General features: G+C 43.5%; 1 pseudogene; it reads left to right on the top strand.

The window, feature by feature from the left end:
- Positions 1–5,003: 5,003 nt before the first annotated feature.
- On the top strand, positions 5,004–16,142 carry LOC123120517 (uncharacterized; annotated as a pseudogene).
- The last annotated feature ends 11,113 nt before the right edge of the window (positions 16,143–27,255 follow it).

The following is a 27,255-nucleotide window of genomic DNA, read 5'->3' as shown; positions in this document are numbered from 1 at the left end:
CGACCTAACGGGTCGTGCCCGACCCGGACACTGCCGTGCCAGGCCTTTATAAGGCGAGGCCGAGGCTGCCCTAGCCCACCTAGCCACCCCGCCGCCCCAAACCCTAGCGCCGCCCGCTCCCGCCGCCCGCGTCGTCGCCGCCGCCGTTGACCGGTCAGTTTTTTTCGGTTAACCACCCGGTTTTTTAAGTTTCCGGTTTATTTTCTTAGATCGGTTTTCTCATCACTTTATTTTATTTAGCGGACGTTCGTCTGATCGTTCGTTTTAACGAACGTCGTTCGCCGGTTAGGTTCACACAGCGAATGTTCGTTTGTTAGTCTTTTCTTTTTCTTTTATTTTAGGCTAGGGACCTATCTGCGATTTTTTATCGCAGATTAGCCCCTGATCTTCAAACCCTCGTAACTTTTCAACCGTTTGTCCAAATCTAGTGAAACCAACGCCAAAATCTTCGTCTCGAGCCCCTATTTCTGTTTAAACAACTTGAACAAGGTTTTGAAAATTTAAAAATTTGGTTTCAAGCATATTTGAATTCGAAGTTCTTTTGACCGTAGTTTTAGTTCCGTAGCTCCGATTTGATTGATTCTTTTTGCAGATCGAATCTCTTCAGTTGAGCTTTCAGATTTGATCTTCTTATTTGAGTTTTACCCGTGCATAATTGCTTGAGTGCTTATGTATGCTATTGTTTGTTTGTGATAGAATTCCCGGAGTGCGAAGCGTGCTACTACGAGGCTCTAGGGTTTGCGGATCATCAGCAAGGCAAGTAACACATTGATCATACTCTTTTCATACCCAGTTTTTATGCATTAGATACAATCCTAAAACATTGCATGATTAGGATGTGATTAACTTGTGGGTTTTGGGAATTAGATGATGAGGTAGAACCTATTGCCCTTTTATTACCAAACCTTTGGGAGTTACTTCTACGCTATGCTTATATTGCCATGCTATGCTCGTAGACGTGGATTGGGTTTGAGTGTATCCATGACAGATGTGAGATTGTTAATTAATGGTATACTTAAGGTGGCTACTTAAATACACATCTGGGTGGATTGGTTGCGGGCACCTGGAGAATCCAGTGTTGTCCTAGGATATCCCGGAGGACCCGTGTGATTATTCTACGGCTCGCCACCCAGGCTCAAAGGGATCATAAGATTATTCATGCTAGAAACTTCCGTGTGCAGCCACAAGCTATTATGGGCACTAGCATAGTTGAGTATGTTCCATGACCTCTTCCAGTGGTAGGCTAGCAGATGTAGGGGATGTAGTTTGGTACTGTCTACCCAGGGTTAGAGTTATTGCTTCTGAAAGACTGTGTCTCTGTCATGTGTTTCTCAAACACCATGTAGTGCGAGAAATTCAACTGAGGAGATCGAGTCTTGTGGGGAAAAGTGCGCAAACCTCTGCAGAGTGTACAAACTAATCATGGTTAGCCGTGTCCCCGGTTATGGACATCTTGTGTATCCGGTACTTGAATTATTGATTTGATCTCATCACTCTAAGTTAATTTGTTGGGTTGATAATTATTTTTTTTAACTGGGATTGAGTTGGAGGAACCTTCTCAATGTTTCAACCACCATGATAGTTAAATAAAATATATTCCTTTGCTATAGGGAAAATTTGGCTTTTCGCAAAATATTATAACCATAGAGCCTCCACCAGCCATATATGCATGTAGTGATAGCTTTTACTTGTTCATTTGCTCTATTGTGTTATCTTGCCAGCATATTCCATGTGCTGACCCATTTTCGGGCTGCAACATATCATGTTGCAGACTTTTCAGCCGAAGAGTAAGGTGCGCTACGTCGTTGTCATGCACTCAGCAATGCCGTTGGGATTGATGGACTCACTTTATCTTCCAAGCCTTCCGCTGTTATCTTATTTAGATGGCCTTAAGCCATATTTACGGTAATAAGTTCTCTCTTGAGACATTCTATGTAATAAGTGTGTGATTGCTACTCTGTTATAAATCCATTCAAGTACTGTGTGTGTCAGCATTACCGATCCAGGGATGACACTTATGCACAGAGATTTAAAAGTTTGAGGTTGGACCGCTACACCACCTTTGGGAACGAAACGATATCCATTGCCTCTTATTTCTTTCAAAAATTTTCTCATGTCAACATAGAACAACAGGAATGTTGTGTTATTTTTTGTGATTTTTCGGCGTTCGTTTGGACATTTTTATGCATTAAGTGAGTTGTCAATGCACTTATGTGCATAATGCAAATTTGAACTACATGCACATGCTCAAGTGCATATAAATTGGTTGAAAAATCAAATCTTTGTCCTTGGGTGCATGCTTAGGTCCCATGCAAGAAATGGGAATGAATGTCAAACACCCTGCCACCGTCACTCGGCCGCAAACATTGAGATACCTGGTTTTTATATTCTAGTAAATCCAAAACTCGTATGAAATTCATGAAACTTGGCATGCTATCATGGAGCGGCATCAACATGCCGTGGTAAATTTTTTGTCCCATTTGGGGCAGGTTTGGGTTTATGCTTCTCACAAACCAGAGCTTCTCACAACAAGCATGATGGTTTCCGTAGGGAACGCCCCACCTTTGGGGACGAAACAATATCCATTACATCTTATTGCTTTCAAAAAATTCCTCGTATCAATATAGAACAAAGGAGTGTTGTGTTATTTTCTGTGATTTTTCAGGGTTCGTTTGGACATTTTTATGCATTAAGTGAGTTTTCAATGCATTTATGTGCATAATTCAAATTTGAACTACATGCACATGCTCCAGTGCATATAAATTGGTTGAAAAATCAAATCTTTGTCCTTGGGTGCATGCTTAGGTCCCATGCAAGAAATGGAAATTAATGTCAAACACCCTGCCACCGTCACTCGGCCACGAACATTGAGATGCCTGGTTTTCAAATTCTAGTAAATCCAAAACTCGTCTGAAATTCATGAAACTTTGCATGCTATCATGGAGCGGCATCAACATGTCGTGGTAAATTTTTTGTCCCATTTGGGGCAGGTTTGGGTATGTGCTTCTCACAAACCAGAGCTTCTCACAACAAGCATGATGGTTTCGGTAGGGAACGCCCCACCTTTGGGGAAGAAACGATGTCCATTGCCTCTTATTGCTTTCAAAATTTTTCTCATGTCAACATAGAACAACAGGAGTGTTGTGTTATTTTTTGTTATTTTTCGGGGTTCGTTTGGACATTTTTATGCATTAGGTGAGTTTTCAATGCATTTATGTGCATAATTCAAATTCAAACTACATGCACATGCTCCAGTGAATATAAATTGGTTGAAAAATCAAATCTTTGTCCTTGGGGTCTTATGTTATATATGGTAATCGCCCCGCCCCTTATGCCCTGGGCGACACATGTGCTACAATGGGCGAGACAAAGGGTCGCGATCTCATGCTTAGGTCCCATGCAAGAAATGGGAATGAATGTCAAACACCCTGCCACCATCACTCAGCCGCAAACATTGAGATACCTAGTTTTTAAATTCTAGTAAATCCAAAACTCGTCTGAAATTCATGAAACTTGGCATGCTATCATGGAGCGGCATCAACATGCTGTGGTAAATTTTTCGTTCCCATTTGGGGCAGGTTTGGGTATATGCTTCTCACGAACCAGATCTTCTCACAACAAGCATGATGGTTTCGGTAGCGAACACCCCACCTTTGGGGACGAAACAATATCCATTGCCTCTTATTGCTTTCACAATTTTGATCGTGTCAACATAGAACAACAGGAGTGTTCTATTATTTTTTGTGATTTTTTGTAGTCCGCTTGGATATTTTTATGCATTAAGTGAGTTTTCAATGCATTGATGGGCATAATTCAAATTTGAACTACATGCACATGCTCTAGTGCATATAAATTTGTTGAAAAATCAAATCTTTGTTCTTGGGTGCATGCTTAGGTCCCATGCAAGAAATGGGAATGAATGTCAAACATCCTGCCACCGTCACTCGGCCGAGAACATTGAGACACCTGGTTTTTAAATTCTAGTAAATCCAAAACTCGTTTGAAAATCACTTGGCATGCTATCATGAAGCGGCATCAACATGTCGTGGTAATTTTTTTCTCCCATTTGGGCCAGGTTTGGGTATATGCTTCTCACAACAAGCATGATGGTTTCGGTAGGGAACGCCCCACCTTTGGGGACGAAACGATATTCATTGCCTCTTATTGCTTTCAAATTTTTTCTCGTGTCAACATAGAACAACAGGAGTGTTGTGTTATTTTTTTGTGATTTTTCACGGTTTGTTTGGACATTTTATGCATTAAGTGAGTTTTCAATGCATTTATGTGCATAATTCAAATTTGAACTACATGCACATGCTCCAGTGCATATAAATTGGTTGAAAAATCAAATCTTTGTTTTTTCGAGAAAACCCAAAAGAGTTTGCGTTTCATTTCATTGAACAGGAAGAGAACAGCAGTACAGGTACAACCTCCCAGGAGGAGGGACACAAGCACACACACCATCATCCTCACCAGACAAGCAGGTGAGGAGGTGCTACCAACTACAGACCACAACAACGAAAGGTCTTGCCTTGTCCAGCCTCCAACCATGAATGGCAAGCTAGCTAGACACAGAGCCTCAAGGCCGCGTCACAGCCGTTGCGAGGCGCCTCCGAAGAAGACTGCATCTCCAGGGCTGACCGGGCCAACCTACCTTCCACCCATATGTGCCTAGGAGACGGCAGGTGGATGGCAGGAACCAGCCAAAACTAGCGAAGCCATCGTCTTGGACGTGCCGGCGCCGGTGTACATTGCGCCCCGGACGCCCACGCTCCATCCTCTAGCCCTCATCACAGCATCGCATTACCAGCAAACCTCGCCAGAAAGACCGGGGAGGCCACCATCTCCAGCTGCCGCATAGGGGACTCCAAGTGCGACCCAAGCAGTGCTTTCAAGAAAGGAATGGCGCTGAGAAGCCGCCGCTGCCTTGTCCAATGGACTGGACCAAGGGTTTCCCCCGATGCCCGAGGAGAGGGTCCAGTCCGGGCCATGACAGCGCCTCCATGGAGGTAACGGCACCCTCAGGTGTCGCCGTTGTCAGTGCAGGCCATCGCCGCGCAGGGATTTCGCCCGGCCCAAGACCAGAACCCCAAAACTGCCGAAGCAGAGCAAACAGGAGATGGGGAAGCAGATCGCCAGAGAGGACCACGGGCACCGAGAGGGAAACCACGTATTGTAACTGTCGATGTAGAGAAGCACAGGCCAGCGCAGTGCAGCAGCTGCTGGATGGCTGCCAGACAAGGCCAGCCATCGAAGGGGACGCGTCGAGCAGGGCTAGTGGCGCCGTCGCGGAGAGCAGCCACCTACACCTTGCCGCCGCCGACCATGGCCGCTGCCGCGCCGGCCCGCAGCCTCCGCCGCCCGGATCCGCCGGGGCACAGCCAAGAAGCCGCAGCCGCGCCCCCAAAGGGTCGCGCCGCGCCGCCCATGTGCTCGCCACGCCAGTCCAGAGGCCCGACCCTCTGGATCTGGGGCCACCGTCGCAAAACCCTAGGTTCAGAGAAGCGCAGCTCCGTCAGCCTCGTCGAGCCCCACGCTCGAGGGGGGAGGCCGCCTGGGAGCGAAGTCCCGCCGCCGCCGGATCCACCAGGGCTTTGCCCGGCGCGGAGCACCGGCGACGGCAGGGGGAGGAGGGGAGGGAGCACTCAAGGGCTGCGTCGCCTCCCGAGTCGCCAGTGGGGAGGGCGACGCGGGGGGCGAATCAAATCTTTGTCCTTGGGTGCATGCTTAGGTCCCATGCAAGAAATGGGAATGGATGTCAAACACCCTGCCACCATCACTCGACCGCAAACATTGAGATACCTGGTTTTTAAATTCTAGTAAATCCAAAACTCGTCTAAAATTCATGAAACTTGGAATGCTATGATGGAGCGGCATCAAGTTGCTGTGGTAATTTTTTTGTCCCATTTGGGGCAGGTTTGGGTATATGCTTCTCACAAACCAGAGCTTCTCACAACAAGCATGATGGTTTCGGTAGGGAACGCCCCACCTTTGGGGACGAAACGATATCCATTGCCTCTTATTGCTTTAAAAAAATTTCTCGTGTCAACATAGAACAACAGGAGTGTTGTGTTATTTTTTGTGATTTTTCGAGGTTCGTTTGGACATTTTTATGCATTAAGTGAGTTTTCAATGCATTTATGTGCATAATTCAAATTTGAACTACATGCACATGCTCCAGTGCATATAAATTGGTTGAAAAATCATATCTTTGTCCTTGGGTGCATGCTTAGGGCCCATGCAAGAAATGGAAATGAATGTCAAACACCCTGCCACCGTCACTCGGCCGCAAACATTGAGATACCTAGTTTTTAATGTCTAGTAAATGCAAAACTCGTCTGAAATTCATGAAACTTGGCATGCTATCATGGAGCGGAATCAACATGTCGTGGTAAATTTTTTGTCCCATTTGGGGCAGGTTTGGGTATATGCTTCTCCCAAACCAGAGCTTCTCACAACAAGCATAATGGTTTCGGTAGGGAATGCCCCACCTTTGGGGACGAAACGATATCCATTGCCTCTTATTGCTTTCAAAAAATTTCTCGTGTCAACATAGAAAAACAGGAGTGTTGTGTTATTTTTTTGTGATTTTTCGGGGTTCGTTTGGACATTTTTATGCATTAAGTGAGTTTTCAATGCATTTATGTGCAGAATTCAAATTTGAACTACATGCACATGCTCCAGTGCATATAAATTGGTTGAAAAATGAAATCTTTGTCCTTCGGTGCATGCTTAGGTCCCATGCAAGAAATAGGAATGATTGTCAAACACCCTGCCACCGTCACTCGGCCGCAAACATTGAGATACCTGGTTTTTAAATTCTAGTAAATCCAAAACTCGTCTGAAATTCACGAAACTTGGCATGCTATCATGGAGCGGCACCAACATGCCGTGGTAATTTTTTGTCCCATTTGGGGCAGGTTTGGGTATATGCTTCTCACAAACCAGAGCTTCTCACAACAAGCATGATGGTTTCAGTAGGGAATGCCCTACCTTTGGGGACAAAACGATATCCATTGCCTCTTATTGCTTTCAAAAAATTTCTTGTGTCAACATAGAACAACATGAGTGTTGTATTATTTTTTGTGATTTTTCGGGGTTCGTTTGGACATTTTTATGCATTAAGTGAGTTTTCAATGCATTTATGTGCATAATTCAAATTTGAACTACATGCACATGCTGCAGTGCATATAAATTGGTTGAAAAATCAAATCTTTGTCCTTGGGTGCATGCTTAGGTCCCATGCAAGAAATGGGAATGAATGTCAAACACCCTGCCACCGTCATTCGGCCGCAAACATTGAGATACCTGGTTTTTAAATTCTAGTAAATCCAAAACTCGTCTGAAATTCATGAAACTTGGCATGCTATCATGGAATGGCACCCAACATGTTGTGGTATTTTTCGTGTTCATTTTGAGAGAAGGCGCACTCAAATAACAGCCAACAAAGGCATTTGTAAAAAATAGCTGCCACTTTAATATCTCAAACGTTTGTATAATTTAAACCGTGTGCATTATGTTAACCATTCACGTGATGCCACGTGTCTTGGTTTTAATGGCTATAGGTTTTAATGGCTCTTGATCGCAAACATTTTAGATAGAACACTCGTATGCAAAGTGAGAGCAGGATTTGTGCATCTCTTGAACACAAACGGTTTTGATAGAACACCCGTTTGCAAAGCGGGGGATATGGCATTGACCATTGGGCGGCAACAGTCGGTCATCCGGGTGCCCAATAGAGGATGCAAAGAGGGATCCTACAGCAGCAAGGACCAGCTTCCCTACCGATAGCTCATCTAACAGAACTCCCAAGTTAAGTGTGCTGAGGCTGGAGTAGTCATCAGATGGGTGACCGGATAGGAAGTGGCCTCGATGTTAAATTAATATATGTGATGGGTCACTGTAAACATTTAATGGCGTTGACGGTATGTAGTGCTCCATCATATTAGTTGAATTAACCTTGAGGTCCTTATTTTGTAATTTTTTACATTTTTTGTTTTTTGTACACATGTTGATTGGCTTGAAGAAGGTCTATTTTGTTACTTTCTGATAATTTTTGTTTTTTGAACACATGTTGATTGGCTTGAATGAAGGTCTATCTCGTTACTTTACGACATGTTTCCAAAACATGGACCTCGAGGTTAATTCAACTAATAGGGCGGAGAATTATATACATTCAACGCAATTAAATGTTTCCCAAAAAAAGTGATATGATTTTTGTGAAACTTATAAGTCATGTATGTCAAATTAACCTCGGTTTACTTGTTCTCGAATTAACCTCCGGGCCTTTTTGTCGCGTATCACACACATCTTGTTAAGTTTAACCGTTTATGTTCTCTTCCCTAATCGAAAATAGTTCATTCGATTGAACCGTATGCCGTATATCACACACACCTTGATATGGTTGACCGTTTCTGTTGCTTTCCCTAATAGCAAACAGTTCAACGGAGCGAACCGTATGACGTATATCACACGCATAGATATGGCTACCCGTTTCTGTTGTTCTGTCTGATCGCAAACAGTTCGTCTGGATCAACCGTATGCCCTCCTTTGCACACGCAGCTAAAATCGGAACCGTGTTTGATGCATCCGTCATCGCAAACGTTTTGCACCTTTTTTGACGGTTTTTTTACACCACCGTTTGCGATTATGGCATCGCACACAGTTTCGTCGAAGGGTCTCTGATCCTAGTGTCGCGTTAGCAGCATCCTGCAGTAGTGTAGAGTAGCTCCGTGCAGAGCATTGTAGACATAGAAATTTGCAAAATACATACGGATTGTATGTGGTAGACCCGTAGACTAAGACTTCTCTCACAAGCAAAACATGATCACACCTTATTACTCTTGGGTGTTAATCACATAGCGATGTGAACTAGATTATTGACTCTAGTAAACCCTTTGAGTGTTGGTCACATGGAGATGTGAACTATGGGTGTTAATCACATAAAGATGTGAGCTAGTGGTGTTAAATCACATGGCGATGTGAACTAGATTATTGACTCTAGTGCAAGTGGGAGACTGAAGGAAATATGCCCTAGAGGCAATAATAAAGTTATTATTTTATTTCCTTATATCATGATAAATGTTTATTATTCATGCTAGAATTGTATTAACCGGAAACTTGATACATGTGTGGATACATAGACAAAACACTGTGTCCCTAGTAAGCCTCTACTAGACTAGCTCTTTAATCAAAGATGGTTAAGTTTCCTAGCCATAGACATGTGTTGTCATTTGATAAACGGGATGCCATCATTAGGAGAATGGTGTGATGGACATGACCCATTCGTTAGCTTAGCATATTGATCGTTCAGTTTTATTGCTACTGCTTTCTTCATGTCAAATACATGTTCCTCTGACTATGAGATTATGCAACTCCCGCATACCGGAGGAATGCCTTGTGTGCTATCAAACGTCACAACGTAACTGGGTGATTATAAAGATGCTCTACAGGTATCTCCGAAGGTGTCTGTTGGGTTCGCATAGATCAAGATTAGGATTTGTCACTTCGAGTATCGGAGAGGTGTCTCTCGGTCCTCTCGGTAATGAACATCATAAGAAGCCTTGCAAGCAAAGTGACTAATGAGTTAGTTGCGGGATGATGCATTATGGAAAAGAGACTTGCCAGTAACGAGATTGAACTAGTATGAAGATACCGACGATTGAATCTCGGGCAAGTAACATACCGATGACAAAGGGAACAAGGTATGTTGTCTTTATGATTTGACCGATAAAGATCTTCATAGAATATGTGGTAGCCAATATGAGCATCCAGGTTCTGCTATTGGTTATTGACCGGAGAGGTGTCTCGGTCATGTCTACATAGTTCTCGAACCCATAGGGTCCGCACGCTTAACGTTCGATGACGATTTTATATTGTATGAGTTACGTGATTTGATGACCGAATGTTGTTCGGAGTCCCGGATGAGATCACGGACATGACGAGGAATCTTAAAATGGTCAAGAGGTAAAGATTCATATATAGGACAATAGTATTTCGACACCTGAAGTGTTCCGGGGGTACCGGGTACGTATCGGGTCATCGAAAAGGGGTTCTGGACACCCCCGGCCAAGATATGGGCCTTATTGGGCCTAGGGCGGGACAGACCAGCCCTTAGTGGGCTGGTGCGCCCCATACATGGCCGAATAGGGGGGAAGGAAAGGGAGAGGAGAGAAAGGAAAGGGGGCAATTCGTCCTCCCCTTTCCTTCTCTCCCCCTCCTCTTTCCTTCTCCCTCCGGAAAACATGGAAAGGGGGGAGGCCGAATAGGATTAGGCCCCAAGTAGGATTCCTCCTACTTGGGGCGCGCCTCCTGCTTCTCCCTCCCCCTCATATATATATATATATATATATATATATATATATATATATATATATATATATATAGGGGGGCACCGCTAGAACACACAACATTGTTTCTTAGCCGTGTCCAGTGCCCCCCTCCACAGTTTACGCCTCTGATCATATTCTCTCAATGCTTAGGCGAAGCCTTGCGCGGATAACTTCATCATCACCGTCGCCACACTGTTGTGCTGACGGAACTCATCTACTTCCTTGACGCTCTACTGGATCAAGAGTTTGAGGGACGTCATCGGGCTGAACGTGTGCAGAACTCAGAGGTGTCGTACGTTCGGTGCTTGATCGGTCGAAACATGAAGAAGTTTGACTACATCAACCGCGTTGTAAAATGCTTCCACTTTCGGTCTATGAGGGTACGTAGACACACTCTCCCCCTCTCGTTGCTATGCATCTCCTAGATAGATCTTGCGTGATCGTAGGAATTTTTTTGAAATTGCATGCTACGTTCCCCAACAGGCATGATATGAACATATAACTTCAACTTCATGACATTCAATTCATTCAACAATTTACTCATAGGATATAAGTGAAGCACGAGAGTAAATGATAAACTACTCCAAAAAGATATAAGTGAAGATCAAGCGACTAGTTAAGTAAATCAGTAGTTATTTGAGGATTCTCTTTTATTTAAAAAACTTCTGATCTAAGTATCTTATTAAAACAGCAAGCAAAACAAAATAAAATGGCATTCCAAGAATAGCACACATCATGTAAAGAAGCAAAAACTTAGGCTCAACCGAGGCTAACCGATAATTGTTGACGAAGAAAGGTGGGATGCCTATCGGGGCATCCCCAAGTTTAGATGCTTGAGACTTCTTGGAATATTAACTTGGGATGCCTTGGGCATCCCCAAGCTTGAGCTCTTGTGTCTCCTTAATTCCTTTTTATATCACGGTTTCCCTAATCTTAAAAACTTCATCCACACAAAACTCAACAAGAACTCATGAGATAAGTTAGTATAAATCAATGCAATAACCTTATCATTCTCTACTGTAAAAAATCACTAAAATTATTATTTAACATTGCATACTAAATGCCTCTGCATATTTAATACTCCTATCGTCAAATAGAATCATTAAACAAGCAAACATACGCAAACAATGCAAACATAACAACAATCTGTCTAAACAGAACAGTTTGTAAAGGATGCAACAATATCCAATCTTATTTAACTGAAAAAATTCTGAAAATTTAGCACACTGTAGAACATTTATCATATATTATTGTGCAAAAAATTAACATTTTATCACATTCTGACTTTTCTCGGGAATTTTTGCAACAGCGATAAACTTTCTGTTTTGAAACTGCAACTCATATACTTGCAAAATAAGTATGGTGAAGGCTATCCTTGCCACTTTCATTGAAATAAAAGATGCAAAACATTATTCTAAATAACAGCAAGCAAATCTCAACAAAAGAAAATGACGCTCCAAGCAAAACACCTATCATGTGACGAATGAAAATATAGCTCCAAGTGAGGTTACCGATAATGTTGAAGACGAAAGAGGGGATGCCTTCCGGGGCATCCCCAAGCTTAGTTGCTTGGATATTCCTTGAATATTACCTTGGGGTACCTTGGGCATCCCCAAGCTTAGGGTCTTGTCACTCCTTATTCTCGTCATATCAATATCTCACCCAAAACTTGAAAACTTCAATCACACAAAACTTAACGGAACTTCGTGAGATTGGTTAGTATGATAAAGAGCAAATCATTCACTTTGGTACTGTCAAGACAAGATCAATATCACACAATGCCTACTGTACCCTATCATTTCCACAATTTATATTGAGTAATATAAGCTATAGAAACTGGCAAACAAGCGTACTATGCATTGAAAACAGAATCTGTCAAAAACAGAACAGTCTGTAATGATCTGGAGATTGACCATACTTCTGTAAATCCACAAATTCTGAAAAATTAGGACAACATATGCAATTTTTATATCAACCATCTGTAAAAAATCATAATTTTACCACGTTCCAGTGAATTTAAACAATTCTGTTACTGGAAGCAAAAGTTTCTGTTTTTGCACAGAATCAAGTCAACTATCATCCACACTATCCCAAAGGCTTTACTTGGTACTTTATTAAAACAAAAGCTATAAAACATGATTACTACAGTAGCCTAATCATGTGAACACACAAAAACAGTAGGTAAAAGTGTTGGGTTGCCTCCCAACAAGTGATTTTCTTTAATGCCTTTTTAGTTAGGCATGATGATTGCAATGATGCTCGCATAAAAGTAAAGAATTGAAACATAAAGAGAGCATGATGAATCACAAGTTCCTCTCTCATAATAATTTTCAGTAGCATCATGAATGGATTCATCAATATAACTATCTCACAAAGCATTCCTTTCATGATCCACAAGCATAGTATTTTGATTACTCTCCAGATAAGCAATTCTATTCTCATTCATAATAGTGGGAGTATCATAGGAAACTCGAATACTATAAACTGTTTCCACATTAAAAGAGTAATTTTAAGTAAATGGATATTCAAAATTATGACAATAATTATCACTAATTTTTATAACATAAGTATCAGCACAATAATCGTCATAAGTAGCAACTTTGTTCTCATCATAGTCAATTGAAACCTCTTCCGAAATAGTGGAATTGTTACTAAATAAAGTCATGACCTCTCCAAATCCACTTTTATCACTATAATAAAATTCAACACCCTCCAAAATAGTGGGATAATTATTATCTAAAGATGACGCTCTTCCAAACCCACTTTCATAAATATTGCAATCATCATAAATAGGAGGCATGCAATCATCATTAGCATTTTGGATATTCATAGAATTCATACTAACAACATTGCAATCATGCTCATCATTCATGCCAATCATTTTATTGAATTCTTCTTCTATCAATTGAGCACAATTTTTCGATCCATTATTTTCAAGAAAGACATTATAAAGATGAACAATATGAGATCACCTCAATTCCATCTTTCTGTAATTTTATTTTTATAAACCAAATTAGTGATAAAACAAGAAACAAAAAGATTCAATTGCAAGATCTTAAGATATACCTTCAAGCACTCACCTCCCCGGCAACGGCGCCAGAAAAGAGCTTGATGTCTACTAGGCAACTTTATTCTTGTAGATTCGTGTTGGGCCTCCAAGCACAGAATTTTGTAGGACAGTAGCAATTTTCCCTCAAGTGGATGATCTAAGGTTTATCAATCCATGGGAGGTGTAGGATGAAGATGGTCTCTCTCAAACAACCCTGCAACCAAATAATAAAAAGTGTCTTGTGTCCCCAACACACCAAATACAATGGTAAATTTTATAGGTGCACTAGTTCGGCGAAGAGATGATGATACAAGTATCGTAATGATAGTAGATGTTGATTTTTGTAATAGGAACAATAAAAAACAGCAAGGCAGCCAGTAACAAAAGTGAGCACAAACGTTATTGCAATGCTTGAAAACAAGGCCTAGGGTCCGTACTTTCGCTAGTGCATTCTCTCAACAATGCTAATATAATTGGATCACATAACCATCCCTCAACGTGCGATGAAGAATCACTCCAAAGTTCCTATCTAGCGGAGAACATAAGAAGAAATTGTTTGTAGGGTACGAAACCACCTCAAAGCTATTCTTTTTGATCAATCTATCCTAGAGTTCGTACTAAAATAACACCAAGCTATTCTTTCTGATCGATCTAACCAAGAGTTCATACTAAAATAACACCATATGATACACATCAACCAACTCTAATGTCACCTAGATACTCCAGTGTCACCGCGAGTATCCGTGAGTTGATTATACGATATGCATCAAACAATTTCAGATTCATAAAACTCAATCCAACACAAGGAACCTCAAAGAGTGCCCCAAGATTTCTACCGGAGAAACAAAGACGAGAACGTGCATCAACCCCTATGCATAGATTACCCCAATGTCACCTCGCGAATCCGTGAGTTGAGTGCCAAAACACATATCAAGTGAATCAATATGATACCCCATTGTCACCATGGGAATTCATAGCAAGACATACATCAAGTGCTCTCAAATCCATAAAAGTATTCAATTCCATAAAACGAAATCTCAAAGGGAAAACTCAATTCACAACAAGATAGAGAGGGGAAAACACCATATGATCCAACTATATTAACAAAGCCCGCGATACATCAAGATCGTGACATCTCAAGAAAACAAGAGAGAGAGAGAGAGAGAGAGAGAGAGATTAACACATAGCTACTGGTGCAAACCCTCAGCCCCGAGGGTGGACTACTCCCTCCTCATCATGGTGGCCGCCGGGATGATGACGATGGCCACCGGTGATGATTTCCCCTCCGGCGGAGTGCCAAAACGGAGTCTAGATTAGTTTCTTGTGCAGAGGCTTGCGGCGGAGGAACTTCTGATCTAGGGTTATTTCTGATGGTTTCTCTATTTATAGGATTTTTTAGCGTTGGAATCACGCGAAGATGGGCCTCGAGGTGAGCGCAACCCACCTGGGCGCGCCTGGGCCTCCTGGCGCGCCCAGGTGTCTTGTGCTCACCTCCTTCACCTTCTGGTCCTCCCACGAAGCTTCAAGTGCCTCTTTTGTTCCCAAAAAATCGTCAAAAAGTTTCATCGCATTTGGAGAACTTTTATTTCTGCACAAAAAACAACACCACGGTAGTTCTGCTGAAAACAGCGCCAGTCCGGGTTAGTTCCATGCAAATCATACCAAAACCATATAATATTGTTGTAAATATGGCATGAATTCTTCATAAATTATAGATACGTTGAAGACGTCTCAACCACTAAGGGGGCACTTGATGCACTTACAATCTCCCTCTTTTTGGTGATTGATGACAAATTGGTTAGGTTTTCAACATGAGTAAATAATTGAAGTGTAAGTACAAAGTATGAAGAAATTGGTTACAAGATATTGAGGAACTCCACCTGAAGATGTGCATATGAAGAATTTGCTTTGGATTGTAAATGCACATGGCAGGTTGCAATTGTGGAGATCTCCCCCTATATCTTGGAATCCAATCATGCATGGTCATAAGGTATTTGAAGAATATGAATGCATGATGAAAATTGGTGTCGGACGAAATTGTGCATGCATGAGCAGATATATTTAAGGATCAGAGCATGCATATAAAACGTAGCAAAAGAGTCAGACAACCAACAATTATTTAAGTTACAACTCATCAAAGAGCGAATCAAATGAAGTTCAAGAGTTGTAACTTAGCAAAAACAGCCCATATAACGACCCGCTTGAAGACTAACTCAGACTTCTCCCCCTTTGTCATCAAATGACCAAAAGGATACGAAGCTGAGGACTAACACCCCTGAAGAAAATCATCATGTGAAGAAAAGGGAGCGCTAGCGTTGTCGGGGGCGCACGAAGCAGAGGGACTAGCAGCAGTGTCTTCAACAGCTTCATTTTTATCAGTGGTGCGCGATGAAGACTCTGAGATGGGCATGAGAGAAGGAACTTGAGTTTTCTTGAAATTCTTCCTGGGCGGATCGGCCTAATCAAAGTTCATCTAAAAATCCATAGGCAAGTTCTTCATCTGTCTTGAGGTGCGAGAGTATGGCCCATGTTCTGTCAAATATTTCATGGGCATAGTAGCGGTTCTTGCGGACGGTGTTATGCGTGACTGTCATATTGGCTTGAATTGCAGCAAACTGACACTTAACCCATCTTGCGAATGGCGTTATGTGTCACAGTCCGTCATGACATGTGGTGCTTCTGGTGAAGAAGATGGTCTTGAAGCTTTTGCAGCAGTGTCCTGGCTAGCAGTTTCATCAGCAGTGCAATTTGAGACAGGCTGACGTAATTTTCCATCAAGGGGGCGAATTCCTTCATCAGTTATAGCCTTGCCCTTGCCAAGAACTGTAGAGATATTGCTCTAAAGAGCTTCAACTTCTGGTAGATAGCTTAGACAATCAGCCTTGTAATTAACTGAAGACCGGGATCTGATGAATCTCATGGTCCATGGAGCATACGACTACAAATCAAAAGGTGATTGGGCCACTGCGACCAAAGTCCTCATGAAGAAATCATGAATGTTGATGGGAGTACCATGTATGATGTGGAACAACAGATTCTTGATGACTCCCACAACTTCACCGTTGATGGTGCTGAGGTTTTGGCCAGAATACGATAGACTGTTCTTGGCACATACATCAAATCCTTCACAAGGAAGTTTGTCCGTGGAGCTTCTCCTTCAGCCAATGGCTTCATAAGCACTTGCATAAGATGATGAGGTAGCTCGGGTTCTTCATATATTTTCTTGGCTTCTTCATGGGGTGGATCAACTGGCAAAGCACGAAGACATTCATCAACAGGTGCTTTGTAATGAGTGTCTTCACTCATCCAGTCCAGAGCCCGTGTTGCAATGTCGTTGGCGTTTCCTGAGATATGCACTATAGTTTAGAATTGAAGAATAAGCAGACGTCAGAGCAGAAGTTGAGTAATCCAGCATCGTGAAGAACGACCAATACAGGCCGGAAGCAGGGAATACACTCCATATCCACATGAGGAATATGGCGATGCGGAAAGACTTTGTTCTTTTCAAACAGCAGATAGGCATAGTAGTTCATCTGTGTTTTTGTCTAGAAGCGCAGGCACCTAATCTTGGCTGAGTCATATGGAGACTCACCAACGAAGAAGTTCTTCTCTTCGAAGAATTTTGCATTGCCGAATTGCAGTTGTGTGAGGCTTCTGCCAATCTTGGGCATGACAGGAACAGGTTGAAGATTTTGCTTCTTGGGTCATACATCAAATATTGGTCTTGGAGACCTAGTAGAATCTTGAGGATCAGTCACGGCAAGTGATTTTGCAATTTCCTCAGCAGTGGCAGTTGGAACAGTGTTTGTATATGCTGAAGGAATTGAATCTGCGCGCGGAGGAGATGTATTGATCACATCGACCATCTAGTCATCCTGAGAAATTTCACCAGCTGATGCAGCTGGAGTTTCTTCATTTATGGTCTGAAGAGAAGGTTGCCTACTGATGTTGCTTGAACTACGTCAGTATTTCTCCAAAGAGGAAGGGATCACTAGTACAACGAGGTGCTATACAAACGGTTTTTAACCCCTTTCCGCGAGGGCGTTCTGAACCGCCGCCAAGTGAGTGACTGCGATAGGGGGGTCCTTCCCACATAACCCAAAAACCATCGGGGATAGACCCTCCTGGCACACACGCTCGGCAAAATGAGGTCATGTGCGATGGGCGAGTGATCAAATACGGTTATACGTATAGCTGTGCTAAAAAATACAATTATACAGGCCAAATCATTTCTGGTCGTAAGTACATCCCACATAGTCGGTCCTGGCTAAACGTTTTCGTTCGTATGTACATTCCACACAATCAATCCAAGGAATACGTTTCCGTTAGTATGTACATCCCACACAGTTTATCCAAGAAGTACGTTTCCGTTCGTATATACATCCCACATAGTCACTCCAAGGAAAACATTTCCGTTCACAGGTACACCACACACAGTTTTCCCCATTAAATCATTTGTGATAGCGTTGCCATTGCACACGATATTAACAATTTTACCGTTTGCGTTATTGAATGCATCACACATGGTGCGTAGAAGAAACTGTGTGGCATAGGTTGTCCATCACACACACTTTTTACGTGGTAAACGTTTGCGCAAGGTGGCCTAGCGAAAACAGTTTTGAAGAGGAAGTCGTGTGTGATTGTTCATTGATCCAACATGTTTTATTCCTAGAAAATGTGTGCGTTGTCTCAGGTCATCGCCCATGTTGTTTTCTCAATAACCGTTTGCTAATTGGCCATTAGCAGGCTAATTGTCCTATTATTAATAATCCATTTATTAATTGACATTTCATATTAAGCACACAATATATTTCATTTTCATATTAAGGAACCAGGATTTCATAATTGAAATACATCAGGGTACAACATCGTATAGATTCAGCACTCATCTACCCCATTACACAACTGCACCAGCTCCAAGTTTCACATGCAACATCTATAACCTTTCGAAATTAGCATCATAGACATTACATAGACAGATGAATATCATCTGGAAAACTGCTGAAGCGGAAGGTGAATATTGAGCCTTCATTGATGTTGAAGGTCTTGCAACTTTAGGCCAGTGCCTATGGATGATTGACTGTCCATCCTTCGTCCTCTTTAGGAAGACTTCAATATTGAACCATGGGTGTTGTATGAATACCTTCCTCGCCTCCTGACCATACAGGTGGTTTGAGAGGTAATCATCAGTGAACTGCTTTGGAAAGGCCTGAAAACAAGGATATGCATAAATATCTTCTCTAGATTTGAAATGGCAGAAAGGAATTAAAAAGACAAGGTATAATAGTTAGTACCATCCTATAGTGAACTGATGTCTTCTTCATTGTGCAGACAAAGATCATGTTGTTTTTTGTCGCTAATTTCTTTATCCTGACAATCTTTCTGAGTTTCTTGACTTGTTGACTGATATTCATGGACAACTCATTTCCACATATGCAAAAAGGGTCGAACGGTGGGTCAAAACCTCTGGCAGCAGCACCTACATGTGCAAGACCAAATTGTTAAAAGCCTAAATAGGAAGTGGAAAGGTGTGTTATTAACTGCAACATGCCTAATATTTAAAAACAAGCAAACATAGTCATTCAAACTTGTATTGTGCAGGTCTATGTACACTAGTTATTGGCCCTATTTGGATCCATGGGTTAGAGTTAGTTTGGGCTAGTTTGGGCTCAAATAGCCCTAAAGTATCCAAATATGAGGGCTAGTTCGAGCTAGTTGCGTCTAACCCACCCAAAACAACTATCCCGCCCAAGAGGTGTTGATTGGGGCTAGTTCTCCTAGTGCATTTATTGTCAATCTAACACTGTCATCCAAACACCTCTTTGGCTAGAGTTAGTTCAGGGTTACTCTTTGTTGAGTATCATTGTTATTTAGGAAACGTAGGATAGCATAGGATTTAGTCTACCTTGACTTGTACTCCAAGATGACCATGTACTCCTATATATATGCCCACGAGGCTCAAGTAATACAATCAACTATTCCACCAATCTCTCTCTCCCATTTAACTGTCATGAGGTAGAAACTAACTCTAACCTCTAGCTAAGGTAGAGTATTCAAGCAGTGCCATTGTTAAATCAAATTGAATGGCGTGTTAAATACTCCCTCCGGTCCTTTTTACAATGCATATAAGAGTTGTCTGTAGTCAAACTTCATAAAGTTTGACCTTATTTATATGAAAAAATATCAACATCTACCATGCTACTTATTTATATGAAAAATATCAACATCTACCATGCTAAAGTTATGCAATATGAAAGTTTAAGTCATGACACATGTAACGATATTGATTTCATACTGTGAATGTTGTTATTTTTTTCTATAAAGTTGGTCAAACTTTATGAGGCTTGACTTTAGACAAATCTTATATGTGAACTAAAAAGATTCAGAGGGAGTACAACATGCTTAACAGCAATCAAATATAGTCATTCACAAAGCTACTGAAACAAATTGGTATTGATGAAATTGAACTGCATAGTTCATACTAGCACATATAGAACATCACACTGTGAATAGCTGACATAAACAAGGCATACTATGAATGACCAAAGATGGCAATTGAAACTGGACATATGCTAACTACAAACAACCGAACAACCATAAACTGTAGAAATAAACAAAGCGTAATGCAAACAACCAAATATAGAAATAAATAAGGGACATGTTCTCACTACAAAAGGGGTTCGAGAAAACAAATCATGGGTTTCCTCACTTGTCACAGATTGGCTCCTCCTCATGGTCGTCGTCGATGAGGTCTGACTTGCCAGCTAAGGATCCCAAGCCAGCATCACAGAACGTGTCCTTCAGAAATGACAAAAGAGGCTCCATGGGCGATGAAGGATGCCAAATTGTTCATAATAAGCCACAGCAGATCAGCGGCAGGGCCATCAATGAGATCGATGGTTGTCGAACCCAAAGGGTTTGGGGTGGGCAACTTAACCTGTGACATAGCCCACGTCAAGCCGTCGCTGTCGACGACCTTGATGTCGTAGCCGGCGTCCGCGACATGCCAGAATACTCTAGCCCGCTGATTGAAAGGCTCAATCCAGGTCCAGTCATCATCATCAGCTTCCTCGACAGCCACCTCGCCGACGTCGGGCGAAGAGGCCACGGTAAAGCTCTTTTGGGCCATTCGCTCCTCGACCTCCCCGGGAAGCATAGCCGGGCTTAGGCTGCGACGCTCTGGATTAGGGGAGGGGGGTGGGGTTGGGTATCTCTGGGAAAGGGGGGTTTCGCAGGCGTCATCTAAGAAACTCAGGCTGGTGAGGGTATGTATATCAGTTGGTAAACTGCATGGGTAGACCGGCAGAGGTTGACGATGGAGGCGGCGCGGTGGCGGCGGCGGCAAGATAGCTGGGTTTCGAGCGAGGGAGGGGTGGTGTGCATGTGTGTGAGCGGGGGATTTGGGGTGAGCGAAGGATTTGGGGTGTGTGTGTGTGGAAATGTCGCGAGTACTGAAAATTTTACTAGGCTGGAGTAAAATGGCGGGGCTATCGAAAATTTGGATCAAGGGATTGAAGCAGAGCGGGGCGGGAGTAACGAACATCACACAGGGTTAAAACATAGTAATCGTGTGCTATCAAATAGAAAAACACTCCAGCCGAGCAGATATTTTTGAGATTGCAAGGGATGCAGGTGGGAATTAAATGTCGGGGCTACTAAAAATTTGGATCTACTGATTGAAGCAGAGCGGGAATAACAGACATCGCACACGGTCCACACATACTAATTGTGTGCTATCAAACAGAAAAACCATCTAGGCGGGTTGATATTTTCGAGATTGCGAGGGAGTAGATATTTTCGAGAGGGGGAGGGAAGCCTCATGGAGCCCAATCTACTGTGATCATGTGGGTGACAGGGGAGGGGCGCGACACACGGGTAGTCGTAGGGAACTGTGTCTGTTTCGTACCTGATCGCAGACGGTTCTGCGTCCGACTAATCTGCTGTTTATAAATTTGGCGGAAAAAATGCGGGAAAGGGTCAGAACACGAACACACTTGCATGTGGACCAAATATATGTATGAAAAGGGTGGTTTGATGTTCAAATACCCAACGCACAACTTTGATGTGGCACCTGTCGCACAAAGCGCACATTATTATTGCTAGCGCCCCCCACCCCAAACACACACACACACATACTTCGTGTTGGTGCTGGGGGAATCCTAGCTATGAACGCATGCCCCCAAATAGCTAGGTCTGACATCTCACCCTACCGTAACACAAAACCGAAAGGAGTACATCATGGTCAACCCCCCCCCCCTTTGCTTCCAATCAAATGTGGACCATGTGCGGGCCCACAAATGTGTTCTTCTGGCGTTAGATGGGTGAGACCACATACGAACCACACGTGCGGGTGGCCCGATGTGTGTGTGTGTGTGTGTGTGTGTGAAAACGATGTGGTGTGATATTTAAATAACCAAATCACAAATTTGATGTGGCATATGTGCATCGCAAATTAACCGGACATCCCCGACCCCACGGAGGTTCATCTAGTGTGAAGTAGTATTGTGAGGTTCATCTAGTGTGAAGTAGTATTGTGCCCCCACCCCCCACCCCCCCACACACACTTTGAGTCGGTCGGAGGGGGCATCTCACCAAGGCGTATTGTAAGACTGACCAAGATGAATCACCACCTTGGTCGTATAACCTCTCTTGTTGTTGGGTTAAAGTCATGCATGGACGTCCACATGCGGCCCCACAAAATAGGCTAGCTTGTCGCCGATAACCACGCGAGGGAGTGCCTGAAGACAACCACTGCGTGCATGTGGTCCAAACATATGTATGAAGTATCATGTGGTGTTTGAATATACCCAATGCACAACTTTGATGTGGCGGCGTGCTTTTGGAACCGGAAAGTCCCCACATGGAGTGAGGGTTCACGACGCGTATACTATATATATATATATATATATATATATATATATATATATATATATATATATATATATATATATACGTGAGCCCTCGAACTTAGGTCTCGAATCTCACCATGATCGCCATACGACTATATGGTAATGCGAACCAAGAGAAGAAGAATCCACCATCGTACGTAACCTCTCTCGCGTTGTTGGTCGAAGTGATGGACGTCGCGGGCCCACAAATATATAGTCCGTTGATGATAATAACTACGTGAGGGAGAGTGTCCAAAGACAACCACTGCATATGTATGTGCCCCAAACATTTGTATGGACATGCGTGATGCATGCATATATGTTTGAATACCAAAGCACAACATTTTGATGTGGCACATGCATGCGTCGAAAATCGCACAGTCCACACAGATCTGGTTGATGAGGCGTTGCGTGCTCGCCCCCACCCCCCCCCCCACTTCGACCCGGTGGGAGGGATTCATTCATACACATGCGCTCGAAGTATAGTTGCATGTACCGTACCGTATAAGACGAACCAAGATTTAATCCCCTCCTAATTATAAGTCAAATTAACCTCTATCGCTGTAGGTTGAAGTGATTGACCAAGCGGGCACAGAGAGATGGACGAAGCATCTCGCGCGATAACCCCGTGAGTGAGTGCTAGAGGACAACCACCATCGCTTGCTTGTGGGCGAAACACATGTATGGAGATGTCTTGTTATGATGTTTGAATACCCAATATACATGCAGAACTTTGATGTGGCACCTGCCTCTCGGAAACCTTTAATTAAGTCACGAGGTTCATGACACGTAGTATATATACGTTGCCCCCCTCCCCGCTTCGACGTGTATATATATACTCCTACGTACCATAACACAACCCGAAAATAATCCTCCTTGTTCGTCAAATTACCTTTCTCGTTTGTGTCATATTAGATGGACGACGACCCCGCAGGCCCATATATGGAGGGAAGAGTCGCAGGCGAATGAGTGACAACCATTGTCTGCACGTGGCCCAATGTGTTGGTGATGTTTTTAATACCCAATATGCACAACTTCTTTGTGGCACCTGCCTCGAAAACCGAAAAGTCCCCACACGGAGTGAGATCGTTCATGACATGTGTGTAGTATGTGCTGCCCCGGCCCCCTCCTCCCCTCTTCGACGCGTACTATATAATCCTACCGCAACACAACCCAAAAAGAAACCTCCTTGTTGGGTTAAAGTGATGGAGGACAACTTTGGTTGAGTTAGTTGTTATTGTCCTGTTCAATCTGGATTTTGTGTAAACCTGATGAACAATTAATCATCGTGCTTTTGTACTTTGTGTAAGCTGGGGTTAGATATTGCTGCCCTTTTCAACTCGGCTTTGACCCATATTTTCTTTCATACAAACCGGAGCTTCTATCAAGAAGCCTCATGGTTCTGAGAAGGAACTTGGTCACATGATCTGCGTGCGAAACGACATGCGTTGTATCTTCCCGCCTTGATTTATTTTACGGAGGCAAAATGCAACTTTGCTAAACATATGAAATTATTTAGGGTTCGTTTCGCCTTTTTATATATTGATTTTCCTAGGCATTTTTAACAAATAGCCACCACATTATTATCGCAAACGGTCGTATTATTCCAACCGTGGTCGTTCAACTAACCATTTACTACCGCGAGCAGTTGTTTGACTGGACGGGACGGCTATGAGCAGTCCGCCACGCACGCCGCGAGCTCTGCAATTTATTCCTGGTTTTGGACTTTTGTTTCGGCCGCCTTGGGAAGGTACGTAGAACAGTTCTCCGTTCTCATCTACAAGCACCGCCGCCGAGGATCGCCACCTGCTGCGAGATGGATGACGAGCCGGCCAACAAGCGGGGGCGGGTAGAGCCAGAACTGCAAGAGCCTCCGGCGAACGTGGACTTATCAACAGTCTCCCCGACGAGATGTTGGTAACCATCATATCCCACCTCCCCATCAAATATGGTGTGTGGACCACTATGAGCTCGCGGCGGTAGCGACCCTCTGGCACTCCACACCTTGGACCACAGCGTCGACCATGCGTTCTACAGCGGGGAACAGCAACGCCTGGACGCATTGTCCCACGTCCTCGCCATGGACCCTGGGCCGGTCAAACGCCTTGCTATCGGCAGGCTTAGTCTGCACAACAAGACCGAACCGAGGTTGCACTAGTGGTTCCTATCCCCAGCCTTGGATTGGCTCAAGGAGCTCAGCTTTCATGCCAGGCGTCCTTGCTCGCTGCCGCTGTCCGTGCTCCACCTCGTGCCAACGCTGCGCCGCGCTACATTTAGGCGTTGCATTTTCCCTCGGATCGATGTCGTGCACGCTCTTCATCTCCTTAAACTTAAGAACCTCGAGCTCATTGTCGTCCGCATCTCGAAGGAGGATTTGGAGCGCCTGCTCGTCAGCTGTACAATGCTCGAGTACCTTCGTCTTCATGCGATGGATGGGTTCAATAGTCACCACATCACCTTGACGAATGTCCGTGCGATTTATGTGCATTGCTGGCGCCGCCCAAGGCTGTCAGTTGAGGTGTTTCACGATATTGTCATTGAGAATGCGCCTTTCCTCGAGAGATTGTATGTACTTGATAAATTAGGTCCAGCAAGAATCAGGGTCATTCACGCACCAAAATTGACAGTGTTGGGTTATTCGTGTGCTGAATTCAACAAACGTGTTACTGGATCATTATCCGTTCAGGTACAACAGTCTTCTTCTTCTTCTTCTTCTTATATATTATTGGACAACACATTATATCTAATTGTTGTTCATCTATATGTTTTCCTGTCATCCAGAAAATGATTCCCACAAGCTTGACCCGGCCTCTGCGCACACTGAAGATCTTGGCACTACAATCTATCGGCCCCGGTCTGGATGAAGTTGTTAGATTTCTTAGATGCTTTCCTTGCATGGAGAAGCTATACATCGAGGTGATGCTCCTTTACTGTTAATTGTTAACCACAACGAAGCTCAATTTTTTGTTACTTTTACCCATGTGTACAATGACAAATGTAGAATGATTCCTAAAGGAAATTTGGAGGATTTGAATACATATATTTTTTGAGATGCTAGTGTTGTACGCATTTTATTCCTTTACCCGACATGTTTAGTGATAAAAGTTTATCATGAAAGATTGAAGGTGGCATTTCACTCTTTTCGTGTATTTTAGAAATCCTGCAAATCAAAGAGGCCCGAAGTGTTCAAATCTGCAGCTAGGCAATAATATGTTGTCTTCGTTTGCTGACACTAGCAGGCCCGAAAGTAGAAAATGTTGGGGAATATAACAATCCCATTAAATGCATTGATCTTCATCTCACATAAATTACTTTTAACGAGTATCGAGGCACCACACCAGAAATTAAATTTGCCAGGTTCTTTGTTGAGAAAGCAAGGTTGCTCAAGGTAATGACGTTTGCCCTATATTTACTGCGTAGAAGTCAATGGATTGCTAAACAGCACAGGCGTCTACAGCTGAATGGAAAAGGCTCTGCACAAGCTAAATTTCAGTTTGTAACTTCATATGACAAATTATTCGGAAGTCACTGTACCGAGCCTCTATATGACTTCTCGGTGGCTGATCCTTTTGCAGAAATAATGCATGAAAAAGATTCTAAAGAAGATGAATTTTATGTGTCTGAATAGTTTGCACCTTGTAACCTTTGAATTTAGGCCTTGTAATGCTGGAATTTGAACCTTGCAATATTTATGGTACTTGTTATATAACATAATTGGATGTTTAATTTGGTTTTGCAATCATGTCATGTTATAAGTATATATATGTTGTTCTTCTGTACACAGAGCATAGATGTTGTGCAGACAGAGCATATCACATCGCACACGGACCACGCTAGGTAACCCGTCGGTGATGAATTCATCAATCGCAAACGGTTATATACCAGCAAGCGTTTGCCCACAACACACACGGCTTATTCCATCGTGCTTGATGTCTCCGCCATCGCTCGCACAGTTTGTCTTATTTGCCACATATCACTGTGTCGGCCTCTGCTCGCGTCCCTCGGCGTGCTCTGCCCGCTGTTAGGCGCCGTGGTGCGCTCTTCTCGTGTACCTCCACGCACTCGTCTTGTGGACAACTTTTGCTTGTGGGTTCAACTGCTAATTGCATATATATGGTTGCTCGCCGTTGAGGCACTGCGGAGTGCTCTGCTCGCGTCCCTGTGCGAGCACTCTGCCAGCGGTTGGGGCCTGCGCACGATCACGTTGGGGGGCCCATATGCATGCGGTTGCGCCACGCACGTGGGCACGATGCAGTTATGTGCGGCACGATGGAGTTACGCGCTGCAAATTAGAACTGGCATCCGAGCGTGCAGATATTCCAGACTGTCCAGCTTCCCCTTTAATTCCCGCGGCCATTATAACCTTAGTCTCTTCAACCTTTCGATCTCGCCCCATAACACAACAAGCACACCCACGACGACACATACAGAGAGGATATCTAGCAGCGCTCCAATGGAGTTCGGCGAGCATAAAGTGGAGACCCACGTGAGGGAGACGGATCTCTCGGTGGTGTACACCATTGACCCGGCCGTGGTGGAGGACTACATGAACACCGTGGAGCAGTTGCTTGCTCGAGACAAGTACAAGGTGGTCGGCATCGACCTCCAGTACACCGGCAATCAACCCAGCAGAGATCAGAAGGTTGCCGTCGCCCAGTTGTGCGTGCGCCAGCATGTCCTCATCTTCCAGTACTGCATGACCACAGAGCCTTGCGACAGTTTTGCCAGGTTTATCAACAGCACCGGCTACAAGTTTGCTACACGGTGGAAACCTGCAACAATGTAAAGGCGCTAAAGGTTACGGGCTTGGCCTGCAAGAACCTTGTCGAAATCCGTGACCACTACAGGGTTTGGAGCAGCACCAAGGACTCCCTGGTTGAACTCGCCTCGGCCATCATCGACCCCGACTACGAAAAGATGAAGCAGGATGCCAACAGAACACATCCCGTATCCTGGCATGGGGCGTGGACGTAGCAACTGGATGAAC

This window comes from Triticum aestivum, chromosome 5D (assembly GCF_018294505.1).
Source record: "Triticum aestivum cultivar Chinese Spring chromosome 5D, IWGSC CS RefSeq v2.1, whole genome shotgun sequence".
Taxonomy (NCBI): domain Eukaryota; kingdom Viridiplantae; phylum Streptophyta; class Magnoliopsida; order Poales; family Poaceae; genus Triticum; species Triticum aestivum.
This window is presented reverse-complemented; position numbering and strand designations above follow the sequence as displayed.